We start from the raw sequence: 26,050 nt of genomic DNA, 5'->3' as shown, positions 1-26,050 counted from the left end.
CTGAAATTCCTGCCTGGATATAGGAGGTGGCCTCTTTACAGTCCATATTGTGGACAATGAATCATGCAAGGAAAGAGGGTAAGGTTTAGCAGGTCCAACACCCCAGCAGCCAGGCACCCACCTGAGACAGTAGGCATCTCTCTGCTCCCTACTACATTCCTGGCCCAGAATATGTGACCACACCCCCACATCAGCCACATTGCCTAGAACAGAGTCCTCCATGCTAATGAAGTGTCTAAAAGTCCTGAGGGTTTAGTCAATAAGCTTCCCTTCCCCAGACACTCCTGCCTGCGAATGTGATTTAATCTCTGGTATACACTGGGGAGTTGATATGCATCCATTTTCCATGATGAACAATCAAACAGTTTGGAATCAAGGACTGTCTCTTTCACCAAGAACCACCATGGGAGCATGGAGAAAGTCTTTGCCTACAAAGCTGAGCTGTCTAAGTCTCCCATAGAAGGCCCTTCTGCACTCCCAGACAACCACTAAGCTAAGGACAATTGCAAATGAGCTAAGCTGGAGCTCCACATTCCTCCAGTCCTAGCCTTGTTCTCAGCAGCAGTGACTGGATTCCCAGGAATCGGGGAACACCAGTTTCAGCCTCCCACATCCTAGACTGCATTTTCCCACCCACTGAGCAGCACACTGCTCAGTACCTGACAGCTGCAGCTCAGAGCAAATACATTCTAACATTTCTGCATTCCACCTACCCAAGCATGTCCCACAACCCAGCAGCAGGGCAAAATGCAGACTCACACATATGCTCATGTTGTGAGTCACAGATAAGGTCACCCCCATTGGTTCTTACCTCAGGTCTCTGTCGCATCCTGTAGATGTCCCCCACCTCCCCAACTTCATCAGTTGCAGATTTCCATTCATTCTTGTGGCCATCTGGCCATATCTTCTGTCCTCCCCACAAATGACAGGATATTTTCTAGTTCCATCCATTTGCCTACAAATTTCATGACATTTTTGTTTTTAATAGTGTTCCATTGTGTGAGATGTACCACATTTTGTATGTACATTCTTCAGTAGACATCTAGGCTGTTTCTCATTTCTGGATATGATGAATAAAAACCTGCTATGAACACAGTTGAGTAAGTGTCCTTGTGGTATAGTGAGGAATCCTTTGGGTATATGCCCAGCAGTAGCATAGCAAGGTCTCCAAGTAGAACTACTCCCAATTTTCTGAGAAACCACAAATTGATTTCCACAGTGGTTGTTCAAGTTTGCACTCCACTAGCAACAAAGGAGTGTCCCCCTTGTTCCACATCCTTGCCAGAATGCACTGTCCCTTGAGTTTTTGATCTTACCATTCTGATGGGTATAAGATCAAGTCTCAGAGTCCTTTTATATTTAAATCCACCTGATAACTAAAGATGTTGAACATTTCTTTATGTACTTCTCAGCCATTAGAGATTCCTCTGTTGAGAATTCTGTTTAGCTCTGTACCCCATTTTTTATTTGGGTGATTTGATTTGTTGGTGTCTAATTTCTTGAGCTCTTTATATATTTTGGATATTAGTCCTCTGTCAGATGTAGGGTTGTTAAAAATCTTTTCCCAATCTGTAGGCTGCTGTTTTGTCCTATAGATAGTGTCTTTAACCTTGTAAAAGCTTTTCAGCTTCATAAGGTCCCATTTATTGATTGTTGATCTTAGTGCCTGGGCTATTGGTGCTCTATTTAGGAATTTGTCTGCTAAGCCAATGTATTCAAGACAGCTCCCCATTTTCTCTTCTATTAGATTAAGTGTATCTGTTTTTATGTTGAGGTCTTCGAACCTCTTGGAATTGACTTTTGTTCAGGGTGATATGTATGGGTCTATTTGCATTCTTCTACATGCATATATCCAATTAGACAAACACCTTTTGTTAAAAATACTTTCTTTTTTCCATTGTATTGGTTTTGTTTGTTGTCAAAACTCAAGTTTCCATGGGTGTATGGGTTTCTTTCTGGGTCTTCGATTCAATTCCATTGATCAACCTGTCTGTCTTTATGACAATCCCATGCACTTTTATGACTATTGCTCTGTAATATAATTGAAATCAGGACTTATGAAACTTCCAGAAATTCTTTTATTGTACAAGTTTGTTTTACCTACCCTGGGTTTTTGGTTTTTGGTTTGTTTGTTTGTTTGTTTGTTTTTGTCATATAAAGGTGAAAATTGGTCTTTCAAAGAATGTAAAGAATTGTGTTGAAATTTTTATGGGAATTTCATGGAATCTGTAGATTGCTTTTGGTAAGATGTCCATTTTTACTATGTAAATCCTACTTATCCATGAGCATGGGAGGAGATCTTTTCATCTTTTGCTATCTTTCTTTTTTTTTATTTATTAGGTATTTTCTTTATTTACATTTCCAGTGCTATCCCAAAAGTCACCCATACCCGCCCCCGCCCCCCGTGCCCCCCCCGCACAAACTTCTCTACCCACTCACTCCCACTTCTTGGCCCTGGCATTCCCCTGTACTGAGGCATATAAAGTTTGCAAGACCAAGCGGCCTCTCTTTCCAATGATAGCTGGCTAGGCCATTTTCTGATACATATGCAGCTATAGACACGAGCTCCAGGTATACTGGTTAGTTTATATTGTTGTTCCACCTATAGGGTTGCAGACCCCTTTAGCTCCTTGGGTACTTCCTCTAGCTCTTCCATTGGGGGCCCTGTGTTCCTGACTGTGAGCATCCACTTCTGTGTTTGCCAGGCACCGGCATAGCCTCACAAGAGACAGATATATCAGGGTCCTTTCAGGAAAATCTTGCTGGTGTATGCAATAGTGTCAGCGTTTGGAGGCTTATTATGGAATGGATTCCCGGGCGTGGCAGTCGCTAGATGGTCCATCCTTTCGTCTCTGCTCCAAACTTTGTCTCTGTAACTCCTTCCAAGGGTGTTTTGTTCCCAATTCTAAGAAGGGGCAAAGTGTCCACACTTTGGTCTTCGTACTTCTTGAGTTTCATGCGTTTAGCAAATTGTATCTTATATCTTGGGTTTTCTAAATTTCTGGGCTAATATCCACTTATCAGTAAGTACATATAGCGTGAGCTCTTTTGTGATTGGGTTACCTCACTCAAGTTGAAGCCCTCCAGGTCCAACCGTTTGTCTAGGAATTTCATAAATTCATTATTTTTAATAGCTGAGCAGTACTCCATTGTGTAAATGTACCACATTTTCTGTATCCATTCATCTGTTGAGGGGCATCTGGGTTCTTTCCAGCTTCTGGCTATTATAAATAAGGCTGCTATGAACATAGTGGAGCATGTGTTCGTCTTACCAGTTGGGACATCTTCTGGATATATGCCCAGGAGAGGTATTGCTGGATCCTCCGGTAGTACTATGTCCAATTTTCTGAGGAACCATCAGACTGATTTCCAGAGTGGTTGTACAAGCTTGCAATCCCACCAACAATGGAGAAGTGTTCCTCTTTTTCCACATCCTTGCCAGCATCTGCTCTCACCTGAATTTTTGATCTTAGCCATTCTGACTGGTGTGAGGTGGAATCTCAGGGTTGTTTTGATTTGCATTTCCCTGATGATTAAGGATGTTGAACATTTTTTCAGGTGCTTCTCAGCCATTTGGTATTCCTCAGGTGAGAATTCTTTGTTTAGCTCTGAGCCCCATTTTTTTAATGGGGTTATTTGATTTTCTGGAGTCCACCTTTTTGAGGTCTTTATATATATTGGATATTAATCCCCTATCTGATTTAAGATAGGTAAAGATCATTTCCCAATCTGTTGGTGGCCTTTTTGTCTTATTGATGGTGTCTTTTGCCTTACAGAAGCTTTGCAATTTTATGAGGTTCCATTTGTCGATTCTCCATCTTACAGCACAAGCCATTGATGTTCTATTCTGGAATGTTTCCCCTGTGGCCATATCTCCGAGGGTTTTCCCCACTTTCTCCTCTATAAGTTTCAGTGTCTCTGGTCTTATGTGGAGTTCCTTGATCCAATTAGATCTGACCTTAGTTCAAGGAGATAAGAATGGATCAATTCGCATTCTTCTACATGGTAACTGCCTGTTGTGACAGCACCATTTGTTGAAAATGCTGTCTTTTTTCCACTGGATGGTTGTAGCCCCCTTGTCAAAGATCAAGTGACCATAGGTGTGTGGGTTCACTTCTGGGTCTTCAATTCTATTCCATTGGTCTACTTGTCTGTCGCTATACCAGTACCATGCAGTTTTTATAATTGCTCTGTAGTACAGCTTTAGGTCAGGCATGGTGATTCCACCAGAGGTTCTTTTATCCTTGAGAAGAGTTTTTGCTATCCTAGGTTTTTTGTTGTTCCAGATGAATTTGCAAATTGCCCTTTCTAATTTGTTGAAGAATTGAGTTGGAATTTTGATGGGGATCGCATTGAATCTGTAGATTGCTATCTTTCTTAATTGTTTTTTTCAAAGACTTGAAGTTCTTGTCATACATATCTTTCACTGGCTTGGTTATAGCTACACCAAGATATTTTACACTGTTGTAGCTATTGTAATGGGTATTGTTTCCCTAATTTCTTTCTCAGCCTGTTTATCATTTGTATAAAGGAACGCTACTTTTTCAATTAATTTTGTATCCATCCACTTTGCTGAACCAAAAGCAGAAGCAGTTCTCTGGTAGAATTCTTGGAGACATTATGTATGCTTTCATATCATCATATCATCTTCAAAGAGTGATTCTTTGACTTCTTCCTTTCTACTTTTATTGTCTTATTATTCCAGCTAGAACTTCAAGTACTATGTTGAATAGATACAGAAAGTGTAAGCAGCCTTGACTTTTCCTTGGTTTTAGTGGAATTGCTTAAAGTTTCACTCCATTTAATCTGATATTGGCTATTGGTTTGCTATGTATTGCTTCTTTTATGCTTAGGTATGTACCTTGTATCCCTGATCTCTCCAAGACTTGTTTTGCCGCAGACCAGCCCCAGTTGGCCTCCCTCAATCCTCGGAAAAAATTTGGGGTTCCCCTTACAGGCGAGCATGGAGTTGGCAAGAAAAGGGTGACAAATGGACACAACACAAGGGAGTGCTGTATCTGAATGTATTTTCTCCAAGCAAACACCAGGCTTTTAATACAGAAGAAAAGCAAGAAGGCTAGGCAAATACATCCATCAAGGTACTTAACACAAAACAAAGAAAATGTACACATAAAAAGATGGCAGGAGCCAGGCCTTGTTTACAACTGAGAAAAGGAACAATCCTAATTAAGATCAGCTAAACACAGGAGCCAGGTGAATGCTCTGATACAATGCTAGTCTATTGTTAAATCCACCACCAGGGGTCCTTTAGTAAATACCTGATTATGCTATTCCTCTGGGCCTAGTAAAAATCCTGCACCAGAAGAATTCCTTTCTACTAACTCTTTCATGAATAATACTACAACCCACCTATTTCCTAGGCCATTGTGTATTCCTGTGTATGGGTGTGACTCGGCTATTGTTCTTTTTTTTCCATTTTTTATTAGGTATTTAGCTCATTTACATTTCCAATGCTATACCAAAAGTCCCCCATACCCACCCACCCCAAATCCCCTACCCACCCACTCCCCTTTTTGGCCCTGGCGTTCCCCTGTACTGGGGCATATAAAGTTTGCGTGTCCAATGGGCCTCTCTTTCCAGTGATGGCCGACTAGGCCATCTTTTTTTTTTTTTTTTTCAATTAAATATCTTTAATTTTGAAATACTTTTAAATATCTTCAATTTTTTTCCATTTTTTATTAGGTATTTAACTCATTTACATTTCCAATGCTATACCAAAAGTCCCCCATATCCACCCACCCCCACTCCCCTGCCCACCCACTCCCCCTTTTTGGCCCTGGTGTTCCCCTGTACTGGGGCATATAAAGTTTGCAAGTCCAATGGGCCTCTCTTTCCAGTGATGGCCGACTAGGCCATCTTTTGATATATATGCAGCTAGAGTCAAGAGCTCCGGGGTACTGGTTAGTTCATAATGTTGTTCCACCTATAGGGTTGCAGATCCCTTTAGCTCCTTGGCTACTTTCTCTAGCTCCTCCATTGGGAGCCCTGTGATCCATCCATTAGCTGACTGTGAGCATCCACTTCTGTGTTTGCTAGGCCCCGGCATAGTCTCACAAGAGACAGCTACATCTGGGTCCTTTCGATAAAATCTTGCTAGTGTATGCAATGGTGTCAGCGTTTGGATGCTGATTATGGGGTGGATCCCTGGATATGGGAGTCTCTACAAGGACCATCCTTTCATCTCAGCTCCAAACTTTGTCTCTGTAACTCCTTCGAAGGGTGTTTTGTTCCCACTTCTAAGGAGGGGCATAGTGTCCACACTTCAGTCTTCATTTTTCTTGAGTTTCATGTGTTTAGGAAATTGTATCTTATATCTTGGGTATCCTAGGTTTTGGGCTAATATCCACTTATCAGTGAGTACATATTGTGTGAGTTCCTTTGTGAATGTGTTACCTCACTCAGGATGATGCCCTCCAGGTCCATCCATTTGCCTAGGAATTTCATAAATTCATTCTTTTTAATAGCTGAGTAGTACTCCATTGTGTAGATGTACCACATTTTCTGTATCCATTCCTCTGTTGACAGGCATCTGGGTTCTTTCCAGCTTCTGGCTATTATAAATAAGGCTGCTATGAACATAGTGGAGCATGTGTCCTTCTTACCAGTTGGGGCATCTTCTGGATATATGCCCAGGAGAGGTATTGCTGGATCCTCCGGTAGTACTATGTCCAATTTCCTGAGGAACCGCCAGACTGATTTCCAGAGTGGTTGTACAAGCCTGCAATCCCACCAACAATGGAGGAGTGTTCCTCTTTCTCCACATCCATGCCAGCATCTGCTCTCACCTGAATTTTTGATCTTAGCCATTCTGACTGGTGTGAGGTGGAATCTCAGGGTTGTTTTGATTTGCATTTCCCTGATGATTAAGGATGTTGAACATTTTTTCAGGTGCTTCTCTGCCATTCAGTATTCCTCAGGTGAGAATTCTTTGTTCAGTTCTGAGCCCCATTTTTTAATGGGGTTATTTGATTTTCTGAAGTCCACCTTCTTGAGTTCTTTATATATGTTTCGGCTATTGTTCTAAGTAATTACTATGTAGACTAGCCCTGAGCTTCCTAGCTCTATTCAAGTAAATTGTAATGCCTGATTATTTTCGCTGTCTCTACCAGAGGTAAATTTGAATGTTAACTGAATTGGTAACATTGTTATTGAACTCCAAGCTCAGGGTTGGCTCAAGGATTTTCTAGAACATTGGAACACTAGTGGAGGCTTAGCTATATGTCAAAATCAATCCTTTAAGGCACTTATAATAAAACAATACTGAAAGAGAGCACATGGATCCATATACCAGACTAACGAGGGGACAGGTTTCTAGTATATGTGCTATAGGAATGCCAAGGTTCCAAGAGGCTAAGTTTCCATTAAACTCTTTGCCTCAGGACTGCTTCCAGGCTTCTAAACCTCTCACACGAGTGGATGTAGCACTTTTCAACATAAAGAGGTGTTAGATTTGTCAAAGGCTTTTTCAGCATCTAATGAGATGATCATATTATGGTGGATTATGTTGATGGATTTTCATATACTGAACCATCCCTTAATCCCTGAAATGAAGCCTACATGGTGGATGATACTTTTGATGTATTCTTGGATTCAGTTTGTGAGTGTTTTATTGAGTATTTTTACATCAATGCTCATAAGAGGAATTATTCTGATATTTTCCTTTTTTAATTGAGTCTTTGTGTGGTTTAGATATCAGGGTGACTATGGCCTCATAAACTGAATTTGGCCATGCTCCTTTTTTTTTTTTTTTAAGATCCTGTTCGACTACCTTCCTTGTACCTCCCAGGACCACCTGCCCAATGGCAGCACTGCCCAAAGCACTTCCACATCCATCATCACTCAAGAAAATGATGCTTAAAGATAATTCTGATGGAAGCTTTTCCTCAACTGACTTTCCATATTCCCATGTGATTCTATTTGGCAGAAACTAACTGGCATGACAAGGGAAATGGAAGAGGCAGGCACTGAATAGAACCATAGTTTATCTCATCATTGTAAGAAAGAGGAACTAGCTTGCCCCCACATCCACTCACCCACCGAAGCCTGAGTGCTAGAAGCAGGAATTGTCTTGGTAGAAGACAGACTACTGGAGAATGTGGCCTGCTTTCTGGACAATATCGAGGAAAGTAGAGGGTCTCTTATTTAACATCTACCATCAACTATAGTCTCAAGCTACCCTCAGGATCAAATGGGAGAGAAAAGCCAAGTAAAAGAGTTCTTGCAGATCTAGGATAAAGCTCTAATTAAATAGTACAACTGTTGTTTTAAAATTAGTAGTAGTTTACGCCCTAAAGGATAAGAACAGAGTTGTGGAAGAAGCGCACGTGCACACACGCACACACACACACACACACACACACACACACACACACACTCAAACATACCATGTAGCCAAGGTTTAGAGAGTTAAAACAGGATACAGTCCCTATAACTAGTTTTTAATCAAACTTGGGGTTCATAAACTGTACCCCAACAAAGTCTTTAATATAAGTCAACTCAAAGAACCAATCAGAAGTGGAAAGGAGGAAAGGGAGCTTTTCACAGTAAGAATACTATGGAGTATGTGTTTCTGTGCATTAGGAGAGTGGGAGATAGAGGAGTAATAGAGAAAAAGAGCTAGTAAAAGAACATCTACTGGTGGGTGTGATATACATTATATTGTTAAATAGCCATGTGCTATTTAAGCTCACTGAGAAGGTGACTCTGGAGACTGTGTTGGCACCTGACACACACACACATATGCATGCACATGTACACTACATACATACACTTCATGTTTATATCAAGTGTCCTCCAAGAACCCTTGTCTAGGAATTGGCTGACCCAGAACTCTATAATGGCAGAGATATAAGACAGACAGCCCAAGAGTGGAAACATTGTTCTTTTGAGGACAGCTAGAAGCTGAATCATTCTCAATATAGGTTACTGTGATTCATCACATGGCATAAAAATGCCTGAAGTGGGAAAGAGAAGCCAGAAGCTCAGCCATGGGAAGCTCAGTCACAGAGAGAGGGATCACCCAGGAGCTCCAGCTGACTGCTTCAGTCATATATCTGCAAGATGGAGTGGGCGCCTGACTTGTGATGTCCTTGTATCTGTGGCTATTGGTTATTTTTCACAGAAGCTTAATCTGGGGTGTTACTCTGTGTTCCTGGTACTGTCTATATTGGAGTTTGCACTGTCTGCCTTGATGATGCTTCCTCAATTAAATGGGCTTTGTTTTATTTTGATTTATGTGTATGAATGTTTATTTTCATATATGTATGAACATAGTGTGCATGCCTGGTGCCTTCTGAGTCCAGAATAAGGCATTAGATCCCCTGAAACTGGAGTTAGGAGCAGTTGTGAGCTGGCATGTGAGTGCAGAGAATAGAACTTGGTCCTCTGCAGGAGCAGCAAGTGCTCTTTCCACTGAGCCATTTCTCTAGCCCCTGTCAATTTTCTGTGGGATGTTTTGAGTACCTGATTTGATCACATTTTGCTGCCCATCTGTCTGTCGAGTTACCTATTACTTGCTACTTATTGTTTTACTTCAGTTTGTACTTACTAACCCTAATCATTCAAAATAGGAAATCTATGATATGACTATCATAGATCATTCCCCAGACCATACACAACAATGAGATAAATAGTACTTACAGATATAACTAACCTGAAACATGTTAGGCTTCTAAAGAAAAAATTCTTATATCTAACATTAGTTAAGAGACAATTTGAACTTTTAACTCCAGATAGCACCATAATATCCAATCGCCCACAAAATAATATGAAATTCTCTTGTTTCAGACAACACATTAATATCCTGTACTTCTCATTCTGGCACATGTCAAACAAGAAAGAAATTATATGTTAAACACTCAAAATACTGTTACCACTAAATCTGCATGAAATGAATTTGGAAAGAGAAGCAATACAAAACAACTTCCATTGTTAATATATGACATTAAGAATCAGTTGCTGAGGAGGGCTCTAAAAGCTGGAGCAGATAAGAGAGCCATCTTGTATCCCAGGTCCCTCAGAGACCAGTCTGTGCAGGAAGGTGGGCAGACTGCAGAACCAACATAGCTTCTGGGACAGGCCCCATTTCGGGCCTTCATCTTTAGCCAGGAAATAGATCTGAGCTCCAGTCATCTGTGCTCCTTCCCCCACCAGAGGAGAGGGGGCCTGCAGAGACTAGTCTGACCACTGAGACTCAGGAAAGAGTTGGACTCCCAGGAGTGCTGACAGAGGCTAACAGAATCACAGGAGGAACATGCTCTATCCAGAGTCAGCTATAACAACTAATGCCATAGATTACCAGATGATGAAAGGCAAACATAAGAATCTTACTAACAGAAACCAAGACCACTTACCATCATCAGAACCCAGCACTCCCACCTCAGAGAGTCCTAGATACCCCAAAACACCCGAAAAGGAAGATTTGGATTTAAAATCTTATCTCCTGATGCTGGTAGAGGATTTTAAGAAGGAAATTAATAACTCACTTAAAGAAATACAGGAGAACACTACTAAACAGGTAGAAGCCCTTAAAGAGGAAGCAAAAAATTGCTTAAAGAATTACAGGAAAACACAGCCAAACAGGCGATGAAATTAAACAAAACCAACCAAGGTCTAAAAAGGAAAGTAGAAACAATAAAGAAAACCCAAAGGGAGACAAACCTGGAGATAGAAACTCTAGGAAAGAAATGTGGAACCATAGATGCGATCATCAGCAACAGAATACAAGAGATGGAAGTCAGAATCTCAGGTGCAGATGATTCCATAGAGAACATGGACACAACAATCAAAGAAAATACAAAATGCAAAAAGATCCTAACTCAAAACATCCAGGAAATCCAGGACACATTAAGAAGACAAAACCTATGGATAATAGGAGTAGATGAGAATGAAGATTTTCAACTTAAAGGGCCAGCAAATATCTTCAACAAAATTATAGAAGAAAACTTCCCAAACCTAAAGAAAGAGATGCCCAAGAACATACAAGAAGCAGACAGAACTCCAAATAGAGTGGACCAGAAAAGAAATTCCTCCTGACACATAATAATCAGAACAACAAATGCACTAAATAAAGATAGAATATTAAAAGCAGTAAGGGATTCTGTTCTTGTGGCTCTCTTCTTTTTGGTTTGTTGAGGGATTACTTTCTTGCTTTTTCTAGGGTGTGACTTTCGTCCTTGTATTGGTTTTTTTTTCTGTTATTATCCTTTGAAGGGCTGGATTTGTGGAAAGATAGTGTGTGAATTTGGTTTTGTCGTGGAATACTTTGGTTTCTCCATCTATAGTAATTGAGAGTTTGGCCAGGTATAGTAGCCTGGGCTGGCATTTGTGTTCTCTTAGTGTCTGTATAACATCTGTTCAGGCTCTTCTGGCTTTCATAGTCTCTGGTGAAAAGTCTGGTGTAATTCTGATAGGCTTGCCTTTATATGTTACTTGACCTTTCTCCCTTACTGCTTTTAATATTCTCTCTTTATTTAGTGGATTTGTTGTTCTGATTATTATGTGTCGGGAGGAATTTCTTTTCTGGTCCAGTCTATTTGGAGTTCTGTAGGCTTCTTGTATGATCATGGGCATCTCTTTCTTTAGGTTTGGGAAGTTTTCTTCTATAATTTTGTTGAAGATATTTGCTGGCCCTTTAAGTTGAAAATCTTCATTCTTATCAACTCCTATTATCCGTAGGTTTGGTCTTCTCATTGTGTCCTGGATTTCCTGGATGTTTTGAGTTAGGATCTTTTTGCATTTTGTATTTTTTTTTATTGTTGTGCCGATGTTCTCTATGGAATCTTCTGCACCTGAGATTCTCTCTTCCCTCTCTTGTATTCTGTTACTGATGCTCGCATGTATGGTTTCAGATTTCTTTCCTAGGGTTTCTATCTCCAGGGTTGCCTCACTTTGGGTTTTCTTTATTGTGTCTACTTCCCTTTTTAGGTCTAGTATGGTTTTGTTCATTTCCATCATCTGTTTGGATATGTTTTCCTGTTTTCCTTTAAGGACTTGTAACTCTTTAGCAGTGTTCTCCTGTATTTCTTTAAGTGAGTTATTAAAGTCTTTCTTGATGTCCTCTACCATCATCATGAGATATGCTTTTAAATCCGGGTCTAGCTTTTCGGGTGTGTTGGGGTGCCCAGGACTGGGTGAGGTGGGAGTGCTGCGTTCTGATGATGGTGAGTGGTCTTGGTTTCTGTTAGTAAGATTCTTACATTTGCCTTTCGCCATCTGGTACTCTCTGGAGTTAGTTGTTATAGTTGTCTCTGGTTAGAGCTTGTTCCTGTCATGATTCTCTTAGCCTCTATCAGCAGACCTGGGAGACTAGCTCTCTCCTTAGTTTCAGTGGTCAAAGCACTCTCTGCAGGCAAGCTTTCCTCTTGCAGGGAAGGTGCCCAGATATCTGGTGTTCGACCCTGCCTCCTGGCAGAAGTTGTGTTCCACTCACCAGACTTCCTAAGATCCCATGGAGAGTCCTCTAGGGACCTTGGGGGTGTCCGCTGACTCCGTGCCCAAGGTGACCCAGTGCTGGTGCCAACTGGAAGGGACTTGTGGCCCTGGTCAGGCCAGGTTTTCTGTTTCCCTAATTAATGCTGTCTCAGGTCCCATGCAATTGGATTGGAACAGAAGTTGTGTTCCCCTCACCAGAGGTCCTAAGATCCCGTGGAGAGTCCTCTGGGGTCCTTGGGGGTGTCCACCGACTCCATGCCCAAGGTGACCCGATGCTGGCGCTGACCGGAAGCAGAAGTTGAACATTTCTTTATGTGTCACTTGGCCATTTGTGTTTCCTCTTTTGAGAATTCTGTTTAGTTCTCCAGTCCATTTTCATAATTATGTTATTGGTTTTCTTTATGACCAGTTTTTTAGTTCATTATATATTTTGGATATTGATCCTTTATTGGATGTGTAATTGATAAAGTTCTTTTTTCATTCTATAGGCTGGTACTTTGAATGATAGCTGTCCTCTGCCATACAGAAATTGTTCACTTTCATGAGGTCCAATTTATTAATTATTAGTGTCTGTATTATCAGTGTCTGTTCAGAAAGTCTTTTCCTGAACCAATGAGTCTGAGACTATTCCACTTTCTCTTTCAGGTTCAGTGTATCTGTTCTTATGTTGAAGTCATTGATGATCAATTTGAAATTCAGTTTTGTACTATAATATATATATATATATATATAATTTTGTATATATATATAATTTTGTATATATATATAATTTTGTATATATATATAATTTTGTATAGAATAGTATAGATCTATTAGCATCCTCCATGTGCAGTCATATAGTTTATATATTTCATATATTGACCCTTTATTGTATGTGTGATTGGTAGAGGTCTTTTTCCATTGTGTAGGTTTCTACTTTGTCTGAATGACAGTTGTCCTTTGCCATACATTTGTTCACTTTCATGAGGACCAACCAGCAACATTTGTTGAAGGTACTACCTTTTTTCCAGTGTGTATGTCTCCCTTCTTTATCAAAACTCAGGTGTCCATATGTTTATGGACTTATTTCTGGGTCTGATTCTATCCCACTCATCAACATGTCTCTAATGTTTGGTCTAATACCATGCTGGTTTTATTACTACAACTGTCTAGTACAATTTGACATTGAGTGTGGTGATACCTCTAACAGTTGCTTCATTATTCAGGATTGTTTTAGCTGTTCATATGAAGGAGAAAATTAATTTTCAATTTCTGTGAGGAATTGTAATTTTGATGAGGATTGCATTGGCTCTGTAGATTGCTTTTCATGGGATGAACATTCTCACAACATTAATCCTATAGATCCATGAAACTAAGAAATCTTTCCATCTTCTACAGCTTCTAATTTATGTTTTCAATATCTTAAAAGATTTTTTATACAAGCCTTTTACTTGCTCATCTAGAGTTACCCCCAAGATATTTTGAGGCTATTATAAAAGGTGTTCTTTCTCTAATTTTTTCTTAGTGTGTTATCCATTTGTATATAAGAAGGATACTGATTTTGGATGTTAATTTTGTATCTTGCTACTTTGCTGAAAGTGTTTATCAGCTGTAGAAGTTTCCTGGTAGAGTTTGTATGGTCTTTTATGTATGAAGTCATATCTACATATAAAGATACTTCAACTTCTTCCTTTCCTATTAGTATACCCTTGATCTCCTTCAGTTGTCTTATTGCTCTAGCAAAGACTGAAAGTACAATATTGAATAGAGAGAGAGTAAACACACTTAGCTTGTTTCTTATGTTAGTGGAAATGCTTTCAGTATCTCTCAGTTTAGGATGGTGTTGGTTGTGGTCTTACAGAAAGTGCATTTGTTCTGTTAATGTTTTCCATTTATTCCTGATCTCTCCAGGACCTCTATCATGAAGAATGTTGGGTTTTACTGTCTTTTTTTTCTATGAACTTCTGAAAAGAAAGTGTATTCTTTAGTGTCTGGGTGAAATGTTCTGTAGCTATCAACTAGGTACATTTAATTTATGACATTGTTGAACTTCAGCATTTCTATACTTAGTTTTTGTCTGGATAATCTCTCTATTATCAAGAGTAGGGTATTAGAATCTCCGTCTATCAGTGTATGAGGGTTGATATGTGATTTTTGGCTGTAGTCGTGTTTCTTCCATGAACTTGAATGTACTTCCTTATGTTTGGTTTATAAACGTCTAGAATTGCAATGTCCTCTTGGTGGATTTTTTTCTTTTATGAGTATGTAGTATCCTTCCCTATCTCTTCTGATTACTTTTGTTTTAAAGTATATTTTTTCAGGTATTAAAATGGCTGAATCTTCCTGCTTTTTGGAGCAATTTGTTCAGAATATCTTTTTTCCTCCTTTTGTACTGAGGTGATGTCTATCTTTGATGAGGAGGTATGTTTCTTGGATGGAGCAGAAAAATAAATTCTATTATCCAACCCAGCCTGTTAGTCTGTATCTTTTTATTGAAGAATTGATGCCATTAATATTGAGAGCTATCAGCAAGCAGTGTTTATTTGTTTCTAGTTTCTATTTCTCATCCTCCTCTCTTCATCATCTCTATATTTTGTAGATTTTTGTCTTTTCACAGTGTCCTTTATTTTCTGTGTAATTTTGCCTAGATTTTTTTAAATTTAACTTTTTCTTTGGTTGACTTATACCTTGTAGATTCTCTCTTCCACATCTTGTACTCTGTAGCTGAAACCTAAATATGAGGTTTTTGTTTGACATCCTAAACTTTTCCAGTTTTATTTCAATTTGGGCTCTCTTTAGCAATTCTGTTGTCATCATCACCATTGTCATCATCATCATTGTTGTTAAATTCTACTGGATGCTCTCTTTGGAGTTTGCAAAAAGCTGTTTCTTTCCTGTGCAGCAATTGGAAGGCCAGAAATTCATCATGTCCATTCTCAAGATTCACTCCAGCAAGATAGTTCTCATGAAGATCCCACAGTTGAGGTTGATCTCTGCACTTCAAAATGTCTCTTTCAGTTGCTATGCCCACCATCCTGCCAGCCCCACCCTTCAGTGTGATCAAAGGCTGGAAACAAGGTGCCCATGCAAGAGTTCATGATCTTCCCTATTGAGACTTCCAGATTCCATGAAGTGATGCATGTTGAAGCAAAGATTTACTGCCACGCACACTCCGGTGAAGTCTGCTTGGCAGGCCGAGAGGCCTGGAAGCACTCATGAGGCAGAGAGTTTCACGGAAGCTCACCTCCTGGAGTTTTGGTGTTCTCATTAACCCATATACTCATACCCTATTCCTGCATTAGTCTGGTGTATGGATCCACATGCTCTCCTTTAGTATTATCTTATTATAAGTGCCTTTTAAGATTGAATTCTGACATATCTAAGCTTTTGCCAGTGTTCCAACATCCTACAAAGTCCTTGAGCTGACCATGGGCTTGAAATTCAATGTTGCCTATTCAGTGACATTCAGAATTGCCTCTGGTATTATACTATCACTTAGAATAAAAGCCAAGTCACTCCCATATACAGGAATTTACAATGGTTTAGGAAGTAGATCGGTCTGTGCTTTTAGAATATTGCATGAGATGGTTAGCTAGAAAGGAACTCCCTAATTAGAACCATGACTTGGGTGTGAAAGCCCTTGCCCTAGGAGTGTAAAGACCTCACACCTGGCTTCTAAGACTATAGCTGACCTTAGATATGGCTGACTTTGTCTCAGTTGTTTTATTGCCCAGTTCCTGCCAGTCTTTGTGTTTACATTCCTCTGATTTGTGTAAGAGTTATTAAGCATCTGGTAACCTCATTTGTACCTTACCAATGTGTCACCTAACTTCCCTACTTTCTTCTGTATAAAAAGTTTGATGCTCAGTTTGACAAATTACATTCAGATTCTACACAATCTCGAGTGTTGGTCTGTCTGTCATTCCCTCCAACTCCGTGCCCACCTGTGACCAGAGACCCTTTCCACGAAAAGGGAGTCAGAGGGTCTGTGGCAGTTTACCACAACCTGAAGAGTGCCATCAGGGAGAAATACAGGAAGGGTGCTACCAATGTGAGTGATGGAACAGGTTTGCACTTAACATCCTGGAGGACCCATGGTCCCTGGCCCGGGGGAGTCTGCGGACACCCGCAAGGACCCATACAGGATCTGCCACAGGATCCTAAGACCTCTGGTGAGGGGAACACAGCACCTGCTCCAATACAATCACGCAGGACCCGAGACTGCATTGATTAAGGAAGCAGGTAACCCGGCCAAATACGGGGCTCAAGTCCCTTCCATCTGGCCCACTGCAGCACCATGGTCCCTAGCCCGGGGGAGTCTGCAGACACCCGCAAGGACCCACACAGGATCCGCCATGGGATCCTAAGACCTCTGTGAGTGGAACACAGCGCCTGCTCCAATTCAATCTCGCAGGACCTCAGACTGCATTGGTTAAGGAAGCAGGTAACACGGCATGATACAGGGCTCAAGTTCATACCGGCCGGCCCACTGCAGCACCATGGTCCCTGGCCCGGGGGAGTCTCTGGACACCCACAAGGACCCACACATTATCCGACACGGGATCCTAAGTCCTCTGGTGAGTGGAACACAACTTCTGCCAGGAGGCAGGTTCAAACACCAGATATCTGGGCACCATCCCTGCAAGAGGGGAGCTTGCATGCAGAAAGTACTCTGACCACTGAAACTAAGGATAGGGCTAGTCTCCCAGGTCTGCTGATAGAGGCTAACATAATCACCTGAGGAACAAGCTCTAACCAGAGACAACTATAACAACTAGCTCCAGAGAATACAAGATGGCAAAAGGCAAACATAAGAATCCTATTAACAGAAATCAAGACCGCTCAACATCATCAGAGCGCAGCACTCCCACGCCACCTAGTCCTGGGAACCCCAAAACACCCAAAAACCTAGACCCAGATTTAAAAGCATATCTCATGATGATGGTAGAGGACATCAAGAAGGACTTTAATAACTCACTTAAAGAAATACAGGAGAACACTGCTAAAGAGTTACAAGTCCTTAAAGAAAAACAGGAAAACACAACCAAACAGGTAGAAGTCCTTATAGAAAAACAGGAAAACACATCCAAACAGGTGATGGAAATGAACAAAACCATACTAGACCTAAAAAGGGAAGTAGACACAATAAAGAAAACCCAAAGTGAGGCAATGCTGGAGATAGAAACCCTAGGAAAGAAATCTGGAATCATAGATGCCAGCATCAGCAACAGAATACAAGAGATGGAAGAGAGAATCTCAGGTGCAGATGATTCCATAGAGAACATCGGCACAACAATCAAAGATAATACAAAACGCAAAAAGATCCTAACTCAAAACATCCAGTAAATCCAGGACACAATGAAAAGACCAAAACTACGGATAATAGGAGTTGATGAGAATGAAGATTTTCAACTTAAAGGGCCGGCAAATGTCTTCAACAAAATTATAGAAGAAAACTTCCCAAACCTAAAGAAAGACATGCCTATGAACATAAAAGAAGCCTACAGAACTCCAAATAGACTGGACCAGAAAAGAAATTCCTCCCGACACATAATAATCAGAACAACGAATACACTAAATAAAGAGAGAATATTAAAAGCAGTAAGGGAGAAAGGTCAAGTAACATATAAAGGCAGACCTATCAAAATTACACCAGACTTTTCACCAGAGACTATGAAAGCCAGAAGAGCCTGGACAGATGTTATACAGACTCTAAGAGAACACAAATGCCAGCCCAGGCTACTATACCTGGCCAAACTCTCAATTACCATAGATGGAAAAACCAAAGTATTCCACGACAAAACCAAATTCACACATTATCTTTCCACAAATCCAGCCCTTCAAAGGATAATAACAGAAAAGAAGCAATACAAGGACGGAAATCACGCCCTAGAACAAGCAAGAAAGTAATCCCTCAACAAACCAAAAAGAAGACAGCCACAAGAACAGAATGCCAACTGCAACAACAAAAATAAAAGGAAGCAACAATTACTTTTCCTTAATATCTCTTAATATCAATGGACTCAATTCCCCAATAAAAACATAGACTAACAAACTGGCTACACAAACAAGACCCAACATTCTGCTGCTTAAAGGAAACCCATCTCAGGGAAAAAGACAGACACTACCTCAGAGTGAAAGGCTGGAAAACAAGTTTCCAAGCAAATGGTATGAAGAAACAAGCTGGAGTAGCCATTCTAATTTCGGATAAAATCAACTTCCAACCCAAAGTTATCAAAAAAGACAAGAAGGGACACTTCATACACATCAAAGGTAAAATCCTCCAAGAGAAACTATCAATTCTGAATATCTACACTCCAAATGCAAGGGCAGCCACATTCATTAAAGACACTTTAGTAAAGCTCAAAGCACACATTGCACCTCACACAATAATAGTGGGAGACTTCAACACACCACTTTCATCAACGGACAGATCATGGAAACAGAAACTAAACAGGAACACAGTGAAACTAACAGAAGTTATGAAACAAATGGGCCTGACAGATATCTACAGAACATTTTATCCTAAAACAAAAGGATATACCTTCTTCTCAGCACCTCACGGGACCTTATCCAAAACTGACCATATAACTGGTCACAAAACAGGTCTCAACAGATACAAAAATATTGAAATTTTCCCATGTATCCTATCAGACCACCATGGCCTAAGACTGATCTTCAATAACAACATAAATAATGGAAAGCCAACATTCACGTGGAAACTGAACAACACTCTTCTCAATGATACCTTGGTCAAGGAAGGAATTAAGAAAGAAATTAAAGACTTTTTAGAGTTTAATGAAAATGAAGCCACAACATACCCAAACCTATGGGACACAATCAAAGCATTTCTAAGAGGGAAACTCATAGCTCTGAGTGCCTCCAAGAAGAAACCGGAGAGAGCACATACTAGCAGCTTGACAACACATCTAAAAGCTCTAGAAAAAAAGGAAGCAAATTCACCCAAGAGGAGTAGACGGCAGGAAATAATCAAACTCAGGGGTGAAATCAACCAAGTGGAAACAAACAAACGAGGAGCTGGTTCTTTGAGAAAATCAACAAGATAGATAAACCCTTAGCCAGACTCACTAGAGGGCACAGGGACAAAATCCTAATTAACAAAATCAGAAATGAAAAGGGAGACATAACAACAGATCCTGAAGAAATCCAAAACACCATCAGATCCTTCTACAAAAGGCTATACTCAACAAAACTGGAAAACCTGGATGAAATGGACAAGTTTCTTGACAGATACCAAGTACCAAAGTTAAATCAGGATTGAGTTAATGATCTAAACAGTCCCATATGCCCTAAAGAAATAGAAGCAGTCATTAATAGTCTCCCAGCCAAAAAGAGCCCAGGACCAGATGGGTTTGGTGCAGAGTTCTACCAGACCTTCAAAGAAGATCTAATCCCAGTTCTGCACAAACTATTCCACAAAACGGAAGTAGAGGGAAGTCTACCGAACTCATTCTATGAAGCCACAATTACTCTGATACCTAAACCACAGAAAGATCCAACATGGATAGAGAACTTCAGACCAATTTCCCTTATGAATATCGATTCAAAAATCCTCAATAAAATTCTCGCCAACCGAATCCAAGAACACATTAAAGCAATCATCCACCCTGACTAAGTAGGTTTTATTCCAGGGATGCAGGGATGGTTTAATATACGAAAATCCATCAACGTAATCCATTATATAAACAAACTCAAAGACAAAAACCACATGATCATCTCGTTAGATGCAGAAAAAGCACTTGACAAGATCCAACACCCATTCATGATAAAAGTCTTGGAAAGATCAGGAATTCAAGGCCCATACCTAAACATGATAAAAGCAATCTACAGCAAACCAGTAGCCAACATCAAGGTAAATGGTGAGAAGTTTGAAGCAAGCCCACTAAAATCAGGGACTAGACAAGGCTGCCCACTTTCTCCCTACCTCTTCAACATAGTACTTGAAGTCCTAGCCAGAGCAATTCGACAACAAAAGGAGATCAAGGGAATACAATTGGAAAAGAGGAAGTCAAAATATCACTTTTTGCAGATGATATGATAGTATATATAAGTGACCCTAAAAATTCTACCAGAGAACTCCTAAACCTGATAAACAGCTTCAATGAAGTAGCTGGATATAAAATAAACTCAAACAAGTCAATGGTCTTTCTCTATACAAAGAATAAACAGGCTGAGAAAGAAATTAGGGAAACAACACCCTTCTCAATAGTCACAAATAATATAAAATATCTTGGCGTGACTCTAACTAAGGAAGTCAAAGATCTGTATGATAAAAACTTCAAGTCTCTGAAGAAAGAAATTAAAGAAGATCTCAGAAGATGGAAAGATCTCCCATGCTCATGGATTGGCAGGATCAACATTGTAAAAATGGCTATCTTGCCAAAAGAAATCTACAGATTCAATGCAATCCCCATCAAAATTCCAACTCAATTCTTCAACGAATTAGAAGGAGCAATTTGCAAATTCATCTGGAATAACAAAAAACCTAGGATAGCAAAAAGTCTTCTCAAGGATAAAAGAACTTCTGGTGGAATCACCATGCCTGACCTAAAGCTTTACTACAGAGCAATTGTGATAAAAACTGCATGGTACTGGTATAGTGACAGACAAGTAGACCAATGGAATAGAATTGAAGACCCAGAAATGAACCCACACACCTATGGTCACTTGATCTTCCACAAGGGAGCTAAAACCATCCAGTGGAAGAAAGACAGAATTTTCAACAATTGGTGCTGGCACAACTGGTTGTTATCGTGTAGAAGAATGCGAATCGATCCATACTTATCTCCTTGTACTAAGGTCAAATCTAAGTGGATCAAGGAACTTCACATAAAACCAGAGACACTGAAACTTATAGAGGAGAAAGTGGGGTAAAGCCTTGAAGATATGGGCACAGGGAAAAAATTCCTGAATAGAACAGCAATGGCTTGTGCTGTAAGATCGAGAATTGACAAATGGGACCTAATGAAACTCCAAAGCTTCTGCAAGGCAAAAGACACTGTCAGTAAGACAAAAAGACCACCAACAGATTGGGAAAGGATCTTTACCTATCCTAAATCAGATAGGGGACTAATATCCAACATATATAAAGAACTCAAGAAGGTGGACTTCAGAAAATCAAATAACCCCATTAAAAAATGGGGCTCAGAACTGAACAAAGAATTCTCACCTGAGGAATACCGAATGGCAGAGAAGCACCTGAAAAAATGTTCAACATCCTTAATCATCAGGGAAATGCAAATCAAAACAACCCTGAGATTCCACCTCACACCAGTCAGAATGGCTAAGTTCAAAAATTCAGGTGAGAGCAGATGCTGGCGTGGATGTGGAGAAAGAGGAACACTCCTCCATTGTTGGTGGGATTGCAGGCTTGTACAACCACTCTGGAAATCAGTCTGGCGGTTCCTCAGAAAATTGGACATAGAACTACCGGAGGATCCAGCAATACCTCTCCTGGGCATATATCCAGAAGATGTCCCAACTGGTAAGAAGGACACATGCTCCACTATGTTCATAGCAGCCTTATTTATAATAGCCAGAAGCTGGAAAGAACCCAGATGCCCCTCCACAGAGGAATGGATACAGAAAATGTGGTACATCTACACAATGGAGTACTACTCAGCTATTAAAAAGAATGAATTTATGAAATTCCTAGGCAAATGGATGGACCTGGAGGGCATCATCCTGAGTGAGGTAACACATTCACAAAGGAACTCACACAATATGTACTCTCTGATAAGTGGATATTAGCCCCAATCCTAGGATACCCAAGATATAAGATACAATTTGCTAAACACATGAAACTCAAGAAGAATGAAGACTGAAGTGTGGACACTATGCCCCTCCTTAGAAGTGGGAACAAAACACCCTTGGAAGGAGTTACAGAGACAAAGTTTGGAGCTGAGATTAAAAGGTGGACCATGTAGAGACTGCCTTATCCAGGGATCCACCCCATAATCAGCATCCAAACGCTGACACCATTGCATACACTAGCAAGATTTTATCGAAAGGACCCAGATGTAGCTGTCTCTTGTGAGACTATGCCGGGGCCTAGCAAACACAGAAGTGGATGCTCACAGTCAGCTAATGGATGGATCACAGGGCTCCCAATGGAGGAGCTAGAGAAAGTAGCCAAGGACCTAAAGGGATCTGCAACCCTATAGGCGGAACAACATTATGAACTAACCAGTACCCCGGAGCTCTTGACTCTAGCTGCATATGTATCAAAAGATGGCCTAATCGGCCATCACTGGAAAGAGAGGCCCATTGGACACGCAAACTTTATATGCCCCAGTACAGGGGAACGCCAGGGCCAAAAAGGGGGAGTGGGTGGGTAGGGGATTTGGGGTGGGTGGGTATGGGGGATTTTTGGTATAGCATTGGAAATGTATATGAGCTAAATACCTAATAAAAAATGGAAAAAAAAAACTTCAAGTCTCTGAAGAAAGAAATTAAAGAAGATCTCAGAAGATGGAAAGATCTCCCATGCTCATGGATTGGCAGGATCAATATAGTAAAAATGGCTATCTTGCCAAAAGCAATCTAAAGATTCAATGCAATCCCCATCAAAATTCCAACTCAATTCTTCAACGAATTAGAAAGAGCAATCTGCAAATTCATCTGGAATAACAAAAAACCTAGGATAGCAAAAGCTCTTCTCAAGGATAAAAGCACCTCTGGTGGAATCACCATGCCTGACCTAAAGCTTTACTACAGAGCAATTGTTATATAAACTGCATGGTACTGGTATAGTGACAGACAAGTAGACCAATTGAATAGAATTGAAGACCCAGAAATGAACCCACACACCTATGGTCACTTGATCTTTGACAAGGGAGTTAAAACCATCCAGTGGAAGAAAGACAGAATTTTCAGCAAATGGTGCTGGCACAACTGGTTGTTATCATGTAGAAGAATGCGAATCGACCCATTCCTCTCTCGTTGTACTAAGATCAAATCTAGGTGAATCAATCAACTTCACATAAAACCAAAGACACTGAAACTTACAGAGGAGAAAGTGGGGAAAAGTCTCAAAGATATGGGCACAGGGAAAAAATTCCTGAATAGAACAGCAATGGCTTTCGCTGTAAGATCGAGAATTGACAAATGGGACCTCATGAAACTGCAAAGCTTCTGCAAGGCAAAAGACACCGTCAATAAGACAAAAAGACCACCAACAGATTGGGAAATGATCTTTACCTATCTTAAATCAGATATGGGACTAATATCCAATATATATAAAGAACTCAAGAGGGTGGACTCCAGAAAATCAAATAGCCCCCTTAAAAGATGGGGCTCAGAGCTGAACAAAGAATTCTCACCCGAGGAATACCGAAAGGCTGAGAAACACCTGAAAATATGTTCAACATCCTTAATCATCAGGGAAATTCAAATCAAAACAACCCTGAGATTCCACCTCACACCAGTCAGAATGGCTAAGATCAAAAATTCAGGTGACAGCAGATGCTGGCGAGGATGTGGAAAAAGAGGAACACTCCTCCATTGTCGGTGGGATTGCAAGCTTGTACAACCACTCTGGAAATCAGTCTGGCGGTTCCTCAGAAAATTGGACATAGTACTACCAGAGGATCCCGCAATACCTCTCCTGGGCATATATCCAGAAGATGCCCCCACTGGTAAGAAGGACACATGCTCCACTATGTTCATAGCAGCCTTATTTATAATAGCCAGAAGCTGGAAAGAACCCAGATGTCCCTCAACAGAGGAATGGATACAAAAAATGTGGTACATTTACACAATGGAGTACTACTCAGCTATTAAAAAGAATGAATTTACGAAATTCTTAGGCAAATGGTTGGACCTGGAGGGCATCATCCTGAGTGAGGTAACTCAATCCCAAAAGAACTCAAATGAAATGTACTCACTGATAAGTGGATACTAACCCAGAAACTTAGTATAGCGAGATATAAGGTACAATATGTAAAACATATGAAACTGAAGAAGAACGAAGACCAAAGTGTGGACACTTTGCTCATTCTTAGAATTTGAAACCATCACCCATGGACGGAGTTACAGAGACAAAGTTTGGAGCTGAGACAAAAGGATGGTCTGTCTAGAGACTGCCATATCCAGGGATCCATCCCATAATCAGCATCCAAGCGATGACACCATTGCATACACTAGCAAGCCTTTGTTGCAAGGATGGTGATATAGCTGTCCCTTGTGACACTAGGCCGGGGCCTAGCAAACACAGAAGTGGATGCTCACAGTCAACTATTGGAATGGTCACAGGGCCCCCAATGGAGGAGCTAGAGAAAGTATCCAAGGAGCTAAAGAGATCTGCAACCCTATCGGTGGAACAACATTATGAACTAACCAGTACCCCGGAGCTCTTGACTCTAGCTGCATATGTATCAAAAGATGGCCTAGTCGGCCATCAATGGAAAGAGAGGCCCATTGGTCAGGCAAACGTTATATGCCCCAGTACAGGGGAATGCCAGGGCCAAAAAATGGGAATGGGTGGGTAGAGGAGTGGGGGGGGGACTTTTGGGATAGCATTGGAAATGTAATTGAGGAAAATACATAATAAAAAAAACATTCTGTAGAACAAAAGTCACTATCAGCATGGATATATGGCTGCCTCTGAGTTCTTCTGTTCTGGCATGGTCTGAACTTCAAGCTTCCTATGACTCCAGCAGATACATCTCACCGGAACATCTGGCTGACCTATATAAGTTCTTCATCTGTGAGTATCCAGTGATGTTCATGGAAGACCTATTTGACCAGGAAAACTGAGAAGCTTGGCAGAAGTTCACAGCTAGTGCAAGTATACAGGTTGTTGGGGATATCTAACCAATCCTAAATGGATTGCAAAGGCTGTGGGAAAGAAGCTCTGCAACTACTCAAGGTAAACCAGATCAGCAATATGATCAAATCTCTGCAGGAGTGTAAGCTAGCAGTCCAATGGTTGGCATGTCATGGTGTCCCACATCGCTCTAGGTAGACTAAGGATATTTTCATCACTGATCTGATGGTAGGGCTCTGTACTGGGCAGATCAAGACTGGTGCCCCTTGCAGATCTAAGCAACTGACCAAGTACAATCAGGTACTTAGAATCAAGGAAAAGCTGAATGACAAGGCCAACTTTACTAGCAGGTCTTTCAGGAGTCACCTGGCCTAGTAAAGTATGGGCTAGAGATCCCTAGAACCACCAGCTGCTTAGACCTGTCCTAATAGCATTGAGGCAGCTCAAAGATGGCCCAGTTCTTGACCCTTCAATGCCACTGTTTCCTTAGATGTTGGAAGCTACACCTGACCACTGGAAGCCCAGCTGAAAACCCCTGCTTTGCAATCACGTGATTTGTCTAAATAATTGTTTCTGTCAACTCACTTCTAGTATCTGGAGCCCTTGTAACTCCACCTTAATCTCAAGGATCACCACTGACAAGACACCCCAGAAATAAAAAATTCAGTGATCCCTAATTAATTAATTGTACATTCATACCTTTAATTTTTCAATATTTTATTCAATTGTTTGTGTTTTCACAGACTTCATTATTCATATCATTTTTAGTCATATTCTCAATAAGATACTTGAACATTTTCATAAGTGCTATTTTTGAAGCTATTGTCTTAT

At 40.6% G+C, this 26,050-nt stretch overlaps 2 pseudogenes and 1 further gene; 1 reads left to right on the top strand and 2 right to left on the bottom strand.

The window, feature by feature from the left end:
• Positions 1–26,050, bottom strand: part of Tcra (T cell receptor alpha chain) — a 1,796,232-nt gene that overhangs the window by 1,690,066 nt on the left and 80,116 nt on the right.
• On the bottom strand, positions 15,345–25,847 carry Gm9537 (predicted gene 9537; annotated as a pseudogene).
• Positions 25,039–25,594, top strand: Gm36382 (annotated as a pseudogene).

Source organism: Mus musculus, chromosome 14 (genome assembly GCF_000001635.26).
Source record: "Mus musculus strain C57BL/6J chromosome 14, GRCm38.p6 C57BL/6J".
Lineage (NCBI taxonomy): Eukaryota > Metazoa > Chordata > Mammalia > Rodentia > Muridae > Mus > Mus musculus.
Note: the sequence above shows the minus strand (reverse complement) of the source record. Positions and strands in the feature narration are given on the sequence as shown.